The following is a 12834-nucleotide window of genomic DNA, read 5'->3' on the forward strand; positions in this document are numbered from 1 at the left end:
GTGCCAGAAAATATGAGAGAAAGGCTTTTGGTAGCTTTCCAGGCACTCATCAGACATTGAATGATGTCGAGCCAATAACCGACAGAGTGTGCAAATGTGCATTAGGAAAAACGGACAGTTGATCGAGCATGTAGGATCCTAAATTTCCAGTAAAAACCATGTTAATCAGCACTTTTCAGAGCTAACGATGTGCGAAGTCCGCTGGGCAACCTCTACAAAGTGCACATTGGGTTCCGCTAATGCCGACGTTATTTACTTTCAGGTTAATCCCTACTGAAGAATTTCAAAGTCATTTCGAGTTCACGAAAATTTAAACAGTGGACAGAGATCATGAACCATACAATAGTTTCATTGAAAATTTTTCCCGATCTCGCTTCGTTCTAGGGATACTGGTTACCTGGGAAAGTTACAATGAAGTGCTCCCGGCGACAAAGCACTGGTTTCACAAAAAAAATTTTCCCTACAAACAAAACGTTTTTTCCCGTGAAATACGAATATGGAATAAAAAATAGAGGTTACCATTTGCAAAAATGAACTTGAACTTAGTTTGACCTTGAAAGCATGGTTCAAGGTCATTTGGAGATAACCACTGCATGACCCCCTTCAAACCTTACAAGCCTTACTAGAGACATTTTTGCAGAATTGTGCCGCACCGGAGATATTGCCCGGTATAGATTAAAATGGGACACCCTGTATATTGCTATAGTAAGTGTGTGCCTGGTACTGCTTCGAAAGCTTTTTCAAAGTCAAGAAATACGTATCTTACCTAAGTGCCATGATTCATGGCTTTCACGATTTCATGTGAAAAAGCCACGAGCTGGGTTTTGCGTCATCGATGTTTTCGGAATCAGTGGTGCTTGGCTTGGAGGATGTCATTCTATCTGAGACGATTCATTTCATTTGAACTCAAAATTCGTTGTAGGATTCTGCTGCAGTTCTTGCAGACGGCTGTGACCTATTTAGCTTGACCAGATTAGGGCTTTAAAGCCCACTCTTACATCTGCCCTGGAACAACAAATACCAAAGTTATTACAAAAGATTCCCAGTAATAATAATAATAATAATAATAATATTGATGATAACTGATACTAATAACAATAATAACAATGACACTAATAGTAATAATAATAATAATAATAATAATAATAATAATAATAATATGCAAACAGTGCAAGGACAATTATTGTAGGAAAACACAGCCTCGTTACCGATTCGTAGCGGGCTACCACTTACCACCAAACCGCGCAACGCACGGATATTCTGCTGCATATCATCTCGCTGTATCCTAACAGCGATTAGAGGTATTTTAGAGATAATAAAATAAATAAATAAACGTGACTTCCATGATCTCGTGACACCGTTGTAAATGTTAATGTACTGAAGCAACGACCCCACCTAAATTACTCTGTGCCCTGAGGAAGGCCGCTACAATATGAGTGAAACGGAAATTATGTTAGTACTAGTATTTTACAAGTTCCTCAAACGATGACTGCTGATTCTTCTGCTTATGGGGGTAGGCCCTTGCAACCCCCAACGACAGAAAGAAGGTGCGGTAAATCTCTGTCTGCTCTGCTGTCTTCTTTGACATGGGCGTTGGTAAAGAAAAGTTGACCCCAATTACGCGCAGGCAATGAAATCGATGCGGTATGAACTTTAGGCATTCATTTTAGAGCACCGCAAATCTCTCAAAACTCAAAGGGGTTGGAGAGATGCACTGGACAGAATCTTCAACGTCGTTCTTAAAATATTCCCAGCCTGCACGTCCGAACTTTCGTCGAAGATGGACTAAGGTTGCAAGTAGAATCTTTCATCATAGCGGATGATGATTTGTGTTGACTGTGGGTAAATGGCTTTACAACTTTCCTTTGTGTCACCTTTTAATTGATGGTGGTGCACAGATCAGGAGATCTGGCTAGTGGAACGCGCATCTGCAGGAGATATGGATTCGAATCCCGTCCTTCGTACAAATTTTCATTCGTCGCTTCAGTCTGCATGTATACGTTGTAGATACTGAGACATCGAGTAATATTTAATTTATTAATGGAAGTGTGAGAAAGCTGGTTCACATGGATTTAGACTGCAGAAATTATGTAGAGATGAAGAGACTTTCACATGAACATGTAGATCTGCATCAAACTAGTCTCCGGACAAGTGCGCAACAACAAAGACAATAACGAAAACAAGATGCCATATCGACCTGGTGTATTAAATTATCGACAGTTATATAAATGACTCCCTTACCTGGAGCCATATCGTCTAAACAAATAAGCCAAAGCAGTATATTCTGCATTTCGGGCCATTCTGCCTATGTGTTGCAGTGCTCACAAACATTGGTGAAATCGGATCAGCAGATATATTTGTCCTAACAGTTGAGATTGTCATTGACAATATGCAGTTATCACCTGAATAAATAAAAACTAAACTAAGCTCTACCCGGGCAGGCCATGAAGGCCCAACGGTACCGACCGGCCACAGTATCATCCTCAGCCCACAGGCGTTACTGGATACGGATATGGAGAGGCATGTGGTCAGCACACCGCTCTCCCGGCCATATGTCAGAGACCGGAACCGCTACTTCTCAATCAAGCAGCTCCTCAGTTTCCCTCACAAGTGCTGAGTGCACCCCGCTTGCCAACAGCGTTCGGCAGACCGCATGGTCACCCATCCAATTGCTAGCCCAGCCCGACAGAGCTTAACTTCGGTGATCTGACGGGAACCGGTGTTACCGCTGTGGCAAGGCCATTGGCATCACCTGAATAAATGGAAGCATTAAAGTCCAAAATATGGATGTGGAAACTGTAACGGCTTTATGTGCACTATAGATGTCCAGCCCTATTTACATACGAGGTCTTACTTTCGCGTTCAGTCGCTAAACTATTGTCTCTTCTCTCTCGCAAGCGACAGACGAGGGGTACATTCAGCTCCCTCATTCAGTTTCATAACCAGCAGTAACTAAATTCCATTAGCAGCGGACGCGTTTGCTGAGCTATCGAAGCCATCCCCGTCGCTCCAGGAGCAAAGCAGCCTCTGGCGGCAAACAAATTCCGCCCCCCTTCCCTCCCCCTTCACGATATTGAGTCGACGACGGCGAACAGCGAAATTGGTTCCCGCGGAAGCCGCTTCGGGTGGCATTCAGCGGCGGAATATCTCAGTTAAATATCTTTCCCGCCTTCCGCGTCAGGCTTAAATTCCAGCGCAGCGCTGCCCCCAGACACAGTTTAATTACTGCGTCTCCTGCGCCTGCGCCTCAGCCGCTCCACTTGATCCCTTCTCTGGTGCTTCAACTCACCAAGTCCCTCGCCTCCTCTCAGCTGACATTGACTGCTTTGGCACTGGGAGATATTACATATTGATTTGGGGGAATTCTATTACATCACCATGAGCCAATCTGCGTACGACACTGTCCGAAAAGCAAGTTTTGCGAGCTAATTCTGCATCGTTTCGTGCAGGCAGCTCGACATCTAAACATTTAAAGTGGAATGGAAACATTTCTAATTCGTCGATATCTTAGCTCTCTCTCGCTCTCTCTCTCTCTCTCTCTGTCTGCTGTCTGTCTATCTCTCTCAATCATGGGGCAAGCGTTGTTCCTGAGGTCCCTCATTATACACAGTGTATCATTTTTAACACCGAAAACTGACACAGATGAAAGTACACTGAGATGACAAAAGTCATGGGATACCTCCTAATATCGTGTCGGACCTCCTTTTGCCAGGCGTAGTGCAGCAAAAACTGCCTCTGAGCACTATGGGACTTAACATCTGAGGTCATCAGTCCCCTAGAAGTCGTTTGTTGTTGTGGTCTTCTGTCCTGAGACTGGTTTGATGCAGCTCTCCATGCTATCCTATCCTGTGCAAGCTTCTTCATCTCCCAGTACTTACTGCAACCTACATCCTTCTTAATCTGCTTAGTGTATTCATTTCTTGATCTCCCTCTACGACTTTTACCCTCCACGCTGCCCTCCAATGTTAAATTTGTGATACCTTGATGCATCAGAACGTGTCCTACCAACCGGTCCCTTCTTCTTGTCAAGTTGTGCCACAAACTCTTCTCCCCAATTCTGTTCAATACCTTCTCATTAGTTATGTGATCTACCCATCTAATCTTCAGCATTCTTCTGTAGCACCACATTTCGAAAGCTTCTATTCTCTTCTTGTCCAAATTAATTATCGTCCATGTTTCACTTCCATATATGGCTACACTCCATACAAATACTTTCAGAAACGACTTCCTGACATTTAAATCTATACTCGATGTTAACAAATTTCTCTTCTTCAGAAACGCTTTCCTTGCCATTGCCAGTCTACATTTTATATCTTCTCTACTTCGACCATCATCAGATATTTTGCTCCCCAAATAGCAAAACTCCTTTACTACTTTAAGTGTCTCATTTCTTCATCTAATTCCCCAGAATTTAGAACTACTTAAATCTAACCAACCTAATGACAACACACACACACACACACATCCATGGCCAAGGCAGGATTCGAACCTGCGGCCGCAGCGGTCGCGCGGTTCTAGACTGAAGCTCGTAGAACCGCTCGGCTACAACGGCCGGCGTATTGCAACAACACTACTTGATATGGACTCAGTAAGTCTTTGGAAGTCGCCTGCAGAAATACTGAGCGATGCTGTCTCTATTGCCGTCCATTATTGCGAAAGTGTTGCCGGTGCAGGATTTTGTGCACGAACTAACTTCTCTATTATGTCCCATAACTGATGAATGGGGTGACCTTGGTGGCCAAATCATTTGCTCCAGTTGTCCATAATGTTCATCAAACCAATCGGGAACAATTATAGCCCGGTGACATGGCAGATTGTCGTCCATAAAAATTTCATCGTTGTTTGGGAACTAACTCCATGAATGGTTGCAAATGGTCTCCACGTAGCCGATCATAAACATCTCCATTCAATGATAGGTTCAGTGCGAGCAGAAGACCCAATCCATTGTATGTGAACACGGCCCGTACCACTATGGAGCCACCACCGGCTTGCACAGTGCCTTGTTGGTAACTTCTGTCCACTGCTTCGAGGGGTCTGCGTCACAATAGAACCTTACTATCAGCTCTCACCAACTGAAATCTTGACTCATCTAGCCAGGCCACGCTTTCCCAATCGCGTATAGCCAAACTGATATAATAACGGGCCCAGGAGAAGTGCTGCAGGCGATGTTGCACTGTTAGCAAAGCCACTCGTGTCAGTGACCTACCGTATTTCGCCGCACTGTCCAAATGTCGTTCATACGTCCCACATTGATATCTGTCGTTATTTCACTTAATGTTGGTTGTCTGTTAGCGCAGACAACTCTGCGCAAATCTGCTGCTCTCTGTCGTTAAGTAAGGGCCGTCGGCCACTGCTTTTGCCCGTGATGAGAGGTAATACCTAAAATGTGCTACTCTTGGCATACTCTTGACACTGAATTCCCTAATAATTGAGTCGAATCACGTCTATAAAACTTAAGAACGATGTATTTTTGGAGGGCATGACCTTCAGCCAACGGAAAAGACAGTATCGCAACATTACGGGAGTCAGCTGGAGACTGGAAATTTTCGAATGAAGAGCTCAAGGGAGCTATTCTGGACATTTTGACGTTTTGCCCTTGGGGGGAGGCAGACCTGCCTGTGGAACCGAGTGGTATTTGAGCTGAACAGTGAACAACTGTTACTATACTTTAACTTCCAAAAGTTTGAATTTCTATTCGTGTGTTAATTTGTAAATCATCGTGTTCAACTCTGAACTATTTCTTACTGTTTAATATTTCGTTTATTGTGATTACGAAAGGGACTTAGTATTCTCATATCTTTGATGACTGTTTGGTTTCGGGATTTTGCAGCTATAATGGGGACGCTCACAGCGTAACTTCACTGCCGTTTGATAAGTGTATTTTCTGTCCGCATTTTAACTGAATATCATAGGACCACTGCACGTTTATTTGACGTCCTTTCTCGAATAAACATTATTCAACATAATTCTCTGTCATTTACATCAAATACAGGCGTTAGAATAGAACCCTTGTTATTGGATTATTCGTGTAACTTTTGTTTTGTATTTATGTGTATTTTATTAACTCGCAGTTCTAGTCAATGCATAAACTATTTGACTACAAGATCACAGCAAGAGCTTCTTATTTTCAGTGAGCTGCAGAGCATGATATCAGACATAGGCGGCTGACCCTATGTCTACATCGACCTAGTCTTTTTAAACAGTACCTAAAGTATGAGTAACCGCAGGTAAAGATGCAACTTTCTCGCTTGTATGGGATTCTATTGGGAAGAGCAGCTACACTAGCAGTAAAAGTTAGGTACCGCCGCACTTGCACGTGCCCCAGTCTGATCCAAACAGTTGTGGATCGTCGACGCAGAGATGCGTCTCTCTCTCTTTCACTCACTTTCTCTTTCACAGCCACCATGGGTTTGGCATTTTCTTTTGATTGATGCCATTCCCGTCGTCACAGAGACCTGTTCCGTAAAATTGAGGGGAAAGTCACGTACGACAATCGTCTAAAGATTTACGTTTTTTTCTGCTGTTTCTGTGTTGTATCAGTAATATCCTTTCAAGATGAAGTGACTATAACTGAGTGTGCAGATTTCATTCGTGTCGGCCTCATTTTCCTGTCTCGTAACTTAATGGTATGCTTGTTGACTGTATTAGTAGACTGAATGCATAAATACCTTCATTTATTGCTATAGTAACTTTTTAACAGGTTTACTTGATGATCAGATCGCATCTACATTTTTCCAGTGTTATGGCTGGTTTCAACCTAATAAACAGGCCATCATCACTCATATTCGTTACGGACTTTAAAATAGCCCCAGAGCCCTCATCCGCCTTTCTTACACTCAACCTGAGGCTTCAAAACTGAAAATGACCTATTTAAAAAATTCCCAAAATAGTTATGAATTGTCTTTATTTTCCTTATTATGCAGTTTAATATCTATCACCAGTTGTAATTTATCTGCTCTTGTCTCATTACTAGAAGATGGCTGAACTAAGCAGACTCATAAGAACAATTTTAATGCTTATTATGAGTGACTGACTAGCTGAATGGTCTAATAAAACTACAACTTGAAATGACTGAGAACCATCCTCAGTTTGTACTAAGTTTTTCCTTCCTTGTAACGTGATCTTCACGGCTGCTAACAATTTTTATGGCAAGCAAACGCAGTTACACGACGGCTTTGATTCTATATTAAACATTACGTCTAACTCGACCCCCCCCCCCCTCCCAACGCCTAACCTCTCACTGTCTCTCTATCATCACTCACTCCTTTCTTCCCGAAGTAGCTCGATGAACCGGCTGTGAGATTGTAATGAGGTTTTACCATACCATGCGGGTTTTCATATAAAATGATGAGGTGTGGTGTTGTGATGGCCCTCAACTACGTACCCTCTGACCCAGAGTTGAAATATTAAAAGTTTTGACTGGTTTCTTTGTCTAGGGGCTGGGATACGTAGTTGTCGCAGTATAAACCAAATACTGCTGAGTCTATAATAAATATGAATATACACATGAATCTAATGGTTAAAGGTTCCTATCACTCGACAGTTCGCAACTGTTATATAGAAATTTATAAATGAAAGTTTGGAGTTAAATAAAATCTGCAGGTACAATTTTAAAGACTTTAAATGATGGGTACGATAGCAGGAGTACCTTTAAGAATGTCCTTTACTACTGTAAAACACTTATTGGTGTCGATGGTCCAGTAATTAAATAAAATATAGTTGAATAACAGGAAAACAGTAGATTCCTACTTCACGTAATTAGTTATGAACAACAACATAGCTCGCCAGATATTCACTTCTAAACACGTACTATGCCTTCACTGCAGAAGCCACGGAAATCTCACACGTGCACTAGTTGGCACTACGAAATATTTCTCTTTCCCGCGACCACGTGCAAACTGCCCCACTCTCCACCCTCCAACGTAGTTCCTGCGACCGCACGCCGCGCCTCCTCGTCCAGCACCACTCGTGTCCTCTCCTGTACTGTCCCTCGCGCCGCACTCCGGAAACGAGGCTCCTCCCCACTTCCATACTGTCTCTCCACGTGCCCATTTTGGAACGATCGCTGTGACTGGCTAGAGCACACCCGCCCTGTCTTCAAGCCAAGGCACACTCACAAACATAGTGAAACACATTCGAAATACTGCATTTACATTAAATAACTTGAAATTAAATATTCCTACGCCTGGACCATAAACACGCTCCAACACATATTATTAAATACATAAACAAATTAAATAAACATATACCAAAGGAATAGAAGTAAGCCAGTAGCCTAATGTGTGTGTGTGCTTTCTAAAAAACAGTAAATAATTGACCAATTTCTTCCTGTATAGTATATATCGGACATAAACAAAGACATAGATGAATAAATATATTTATAAGCATGCTGCTACCGTTTTTCTCGTGTAACTGTGGAGTACTTATGGCCTGACGGGATCGATAGTAATCGGCTACTTTGACCTCCAATAACTCATTTACTATTCAAGTTACTTGCCAATAATTTATACCAATTTAGGTTTACACTAACAGCTTTCCAAAGACATGTCGATCGACAAAATCGGATGAACCCTTTAGATTTTGGAAAGTCGTTGCTGGGTGTTACTTGTGTAATTTATCGTCAGATACTAAACGTTAAACCAATAAAGATATTGAAAATCTGATTACACCATCAGAATCGTCATGCAAATAATGGTAAGTTACACGTTTCTTTTTTGAGTTATCATGATTCATCTGGCTACTATTAATTTCTATACGAGCTGTGAAATGTCTGCCATTAACATTTCACAAAGTCCGCCATCTTTGGCACTCTCAGCATACAAGTCTCTTTCATTGACACAGCGTCACCAAGAAATTCCAAGCTACGCGATCGGTTAGCAAACCACGTGGTCTAGCTATTGTGCGGCATCACGCTGTTGCTAACGAGCCGCGGCTTTGACGATCATCCTGTGCTGCCGCCCCAACTCCGAACATAGAATATTTCCAGGGCGCCACAACTCGCCCGTTACCACACAACCACCACCATAATTATCGTGCTTAGTAAGGGACTCTATTACTCAAAGAAACTGGCTGGTTGACGCCTGCTTCACTTCTTTTGGAAGGATGAAGTGGAAAAAAATAAATTTTGAAAACGAAAAGTAAATGATAACTCCTACAAACGTTGCCAATGTGTTTACTGGGTTTTCTTTCATAGCAGATTTATCTTGTAAGAGAAAATAACGCCCCACCTTGTTTTAAAAAGTATACAGTGATGGGACGCTCAACACACGTCCTGGACAGTTGTTTTCTCCGACCACTTCGGCGAGGCTGGTCAAAGTGGAACGTTTCCATTTCAGCTTACCTGAGAATCCCCAAAGAGTTTACGACAGGGCTTACTGAAAGTTACGGCCTTCCGAGACGGTGTGTAATTACCTTGACCTGCTCCTTACGCGAGTACCCGAGAAGGGCTGCTTAGGACGTTCCGGGAGCTACGATTCTGCGGTGGAGACCCCTTCTACACTTTCGAACTGCTCTTCAATCTTTTCTTCTCTTGTAAGATATCGTAAAACGCACTTCCCTATATTCTTTAACTTTTCATGCAGGACTTCACAAACTGACAAATGTTTAGGAAAAGAGACATTAAAATCTCTGCTACGCCGCCCCCATTTTGGTTTCCCATGGATTCTGTGTAGGACCCTACGCAATCGCTGGAATGTTTCCTTGAACAGTGATCGCTTTTCTTATCCTGATCCTAAATTAGGTACTGACAGTCTGTCTGTCATATGCTACCTTTACTGATAATTACAATTCGAAGATGATTTCATGAAAGCACTGCCAAAACTGGAAAACTTCTCTGGGCGCTCATCCACTCAAACTGCCTTGCAACATACAGATGGTGTTCTGAGAGGAACTGTGAACTAGATTCCGATCCAGATGGTTGCAATCTTATGGAAGGCATCTTTGTAGAGCTTCTGCAGCTGTTTTCGTAAAACAGTGAGGTTATTTGCTTCTATTTTAATTCTATGTAAATCGTAGTGTAGTATGTGCGGCATCTCGAATTTCCTATTAACATGTATATTGTGTTATGTGAATGAAAAATTACTGAAGACTATTTTTGCTCCAATAGACTGCGAATCATTTTTAGCACTTTAATACACATGCTTCATTTAGAACCTTACAGCGCGGTCTCCATTTAGTCTTCATTGCAATATTCTCTCTTGCAACATACTTTCTTAATTCCATATCCATAGTTGCTTAACCTATTAACACATGTACTGCAATTTTATTTCCAGTTTCAATCGCAAAATTAATTAGGTACCACCGCTTTCGACGCTTAAGCCAACATCAGACAGTCATTCCCGTTCGGCTATTCATTCTTCTAGAGACGTAGCCTTCACTAATCTTCCCGGTCGGAACATCCAGTTGCTGGTAACTATCATAACAATTCACTTTGGCATTCGGTTCTTTCAACAGATGATCGATGTATATTTTCGAACTTCTGTTCTTCGTCAGTAGTAGGGGAAAGGGATTTTAGGGACAAACTTCACCTTTGGGATGCCTACATGTAGGGGTAAGCCAATGATGGCACAATCCAGCTTGGTGGTAAGGTGGTAACGTACGTCCATTTATTTGGAAACAGAGCAACCAGAGAATATCTAAGCCATCATACCAATATTTAGATGTCTCAGTCACAGCCATGTAGTATTCCGGCCATTAAAGTGAAATAATCGATCATATCCCAGTATATTACTGTCCATTAAAATGAAACAGGGCCCCCACTTTTTCCCCTGTGCTTCTAACTTGCCAATGAGCATAGTTCTATTTTTGCACCACACTTTGTTTTGCTTCCTTTCAAATGATGCAATAAGTCGAGTGGACGGACACCACAATGAAGCGTTTAAGACAGTTTTTGGAGGATTAATTCAGATAGGACGTCGTTCCGTGATGACTGAGGCTGTTTTTTGTACCACAACTTGAGCCCACTCATTCATGTTACTGAGAACATGAATTAGGATGTTTGTGTCGACATTCTCGGTGATCAAGTTTGCCCTTTCGTACACATCTACATGATGACTGTGGACACTCCCGTCTTCCAGGATAACAGCGGCCGTTTTCACAACGCTACAACCATACAGTCTCGGTTTGACAAACACTCAGGTACCCTACCGCACCGTGACTGGAACGCTAAACAACACAAATTTAATCTCATAGAAAATATCTGAGACTTCACATCCGGAAAAATTAGTACACTCTTTTAGAGTCTTCTAGGTCACTCGAGATACATTGATGCAACAGTGCATATGAAGTACATGAAATGATAACGTTTACAGATCAGGCGGTTCTGAGGTTCCAGGTATCGATCTGTGTTGTAACATCCATATTAGTACGTAGTGTAATCTCCACGGGCGGCAATTCAGGCGCTGATTCTGGCATCCAGACGACCGAAAAGATGTCGAACACTGTCCTGCGCTACATTATTCCACGCCTGCCCGACTGTTCACACAGTTCTGTACGAGTAGTTGGTTGACGAGTCGCACGAGTCACTTCTCGTCCCCATCACATCTCACACATGCTCGATCGGACGAGCTGGCCAGAAAAATTGCGAGCATTGCCTGTTGGACCAATACATCACCTCCTTGTTGCAACAACGGCAAAAGAACAGGTCTAACAAAACTCTGCAGGTACAGAGCGCTGGTTGACGTCCCCTTCACAAAAATGAGAGTTGTAGCTTATCGCACCCCAGACCATAAGCTTTGTGGTGGGGCCAGCGTGTCTCGTACGAATGCTCTCTACGAGACAACGCTCGTCAGCTCTACATCCTACGAGTAAACGACCATCACTTGCGTGCAGGCAGAATCTGCTTTCATCGCTCAAAACCTCGGCGCGCCGTTCCAAGTGATCCGCGAATGGGACCAGTCAACCAATACACGTCGATGCTGCGGCGTGAGAGGAAGACGCGATAGAGGTGCATGTGCCCGTCGTCCCACTGCTAATAACCAATTCCCAGCAGCTTATACTGACACGGCTGGAACCACAAAGCCTCTTATCTGCGCTGTGGAAGCTGTACGATCTGCCACTACTGCCCTTGCAATACTAAGATCCTCGCGGGCGCCTGTACTACAATGAAGTCCAGAGCCTTATCTAAAGGTGTGAGAGTGTTCACGTGACCATTCACACCAGCATCGTTGTGCAAATAACGCAGCAGGTCGAACTTGTGTGGCAGTTCTCTGAAAGTACCATCCCACCAGTAGTCAGGCCACAATCTGACCCCTTTCAAACTCTCTCTGTTGGCTGTAGGAAGCACGAGTGCGTCTCCGTGGCATCGTTACCTGCTTGCTTCACACGTTTGCACCACACTGAGCCTTCTGCTGTGAGCATTTCCTATTAAAGGGTAGACACAGATGGCACTCTAGTAGCTACGTTACTGCTCTATCTGTTGGTGGACGACGTTGAAACCAACATCAGCACATCTACTATCCCCCAGGTTGCTTATTCCGTCATCGGATCAAAATCGACTTCGTCTTTTTTTTTTTTTTTTTTTTTTTTTTTTTTTTTTTTTTTTTTTTAAATGAGCAGCTTCGGCTGGATGTGACATATGTGAATGTACGTGGTACTAGCTGTGTCTCCTGGCGGTGACTAATGTTTTGTTTAGTGTGCATACTTCCCGTGGGTGTATTTCTGTGCCGGCCAGGGTGGCCGAGCGGTTCTAGGCGCTACAGTCTGGAACCGCGCGACCGCTACGGTCGCAGGTTCGAATTCTACCTCGGACATGGATGTGTGTGATGTCCTTAGGTTAGTTAGGTTTAAGTAGTTCTAAGTTCTAGGGAACTGATGACCTTAGAAATTAAATCCCAT

General features: G+C 43.1%; 1 protein-coding gene and 1 pseudogene across 1 annotated transcript in view; one reads left to right on the plus strand and one right to left on the minus strand.

The window, feature by feature from the left end:
* LOC126260589 (atrial natriuretic peptide receptor 1-like) overlaps positions 1 to 12834 on the plus strand; it is a 940475-nt gene that overhangs the window by 669152 nt on the left and 258489 nt on the right. The window lies entirely within an intron of this gene.
* On the minus strand, positions 2630 to 2747 carry LOC126261097 (5S ribosomal RNA; annotated as a pseudogene).

The sequence above is a fragment of the Schistocerca nitens genome, chromosome 5, assembly GCF_023898315.1.
Source record: "Schistocerca nitens isolate TAMUIC-IGC-003100 chromosome 5, iqSchNite1.1, whole genome shotgun sequence".
NCBI lineage: Eukaryota > Metazoa > Arthropoda > Insecta > Orthoptera > Acrididae > Schistocerca > Schistocerca nitens.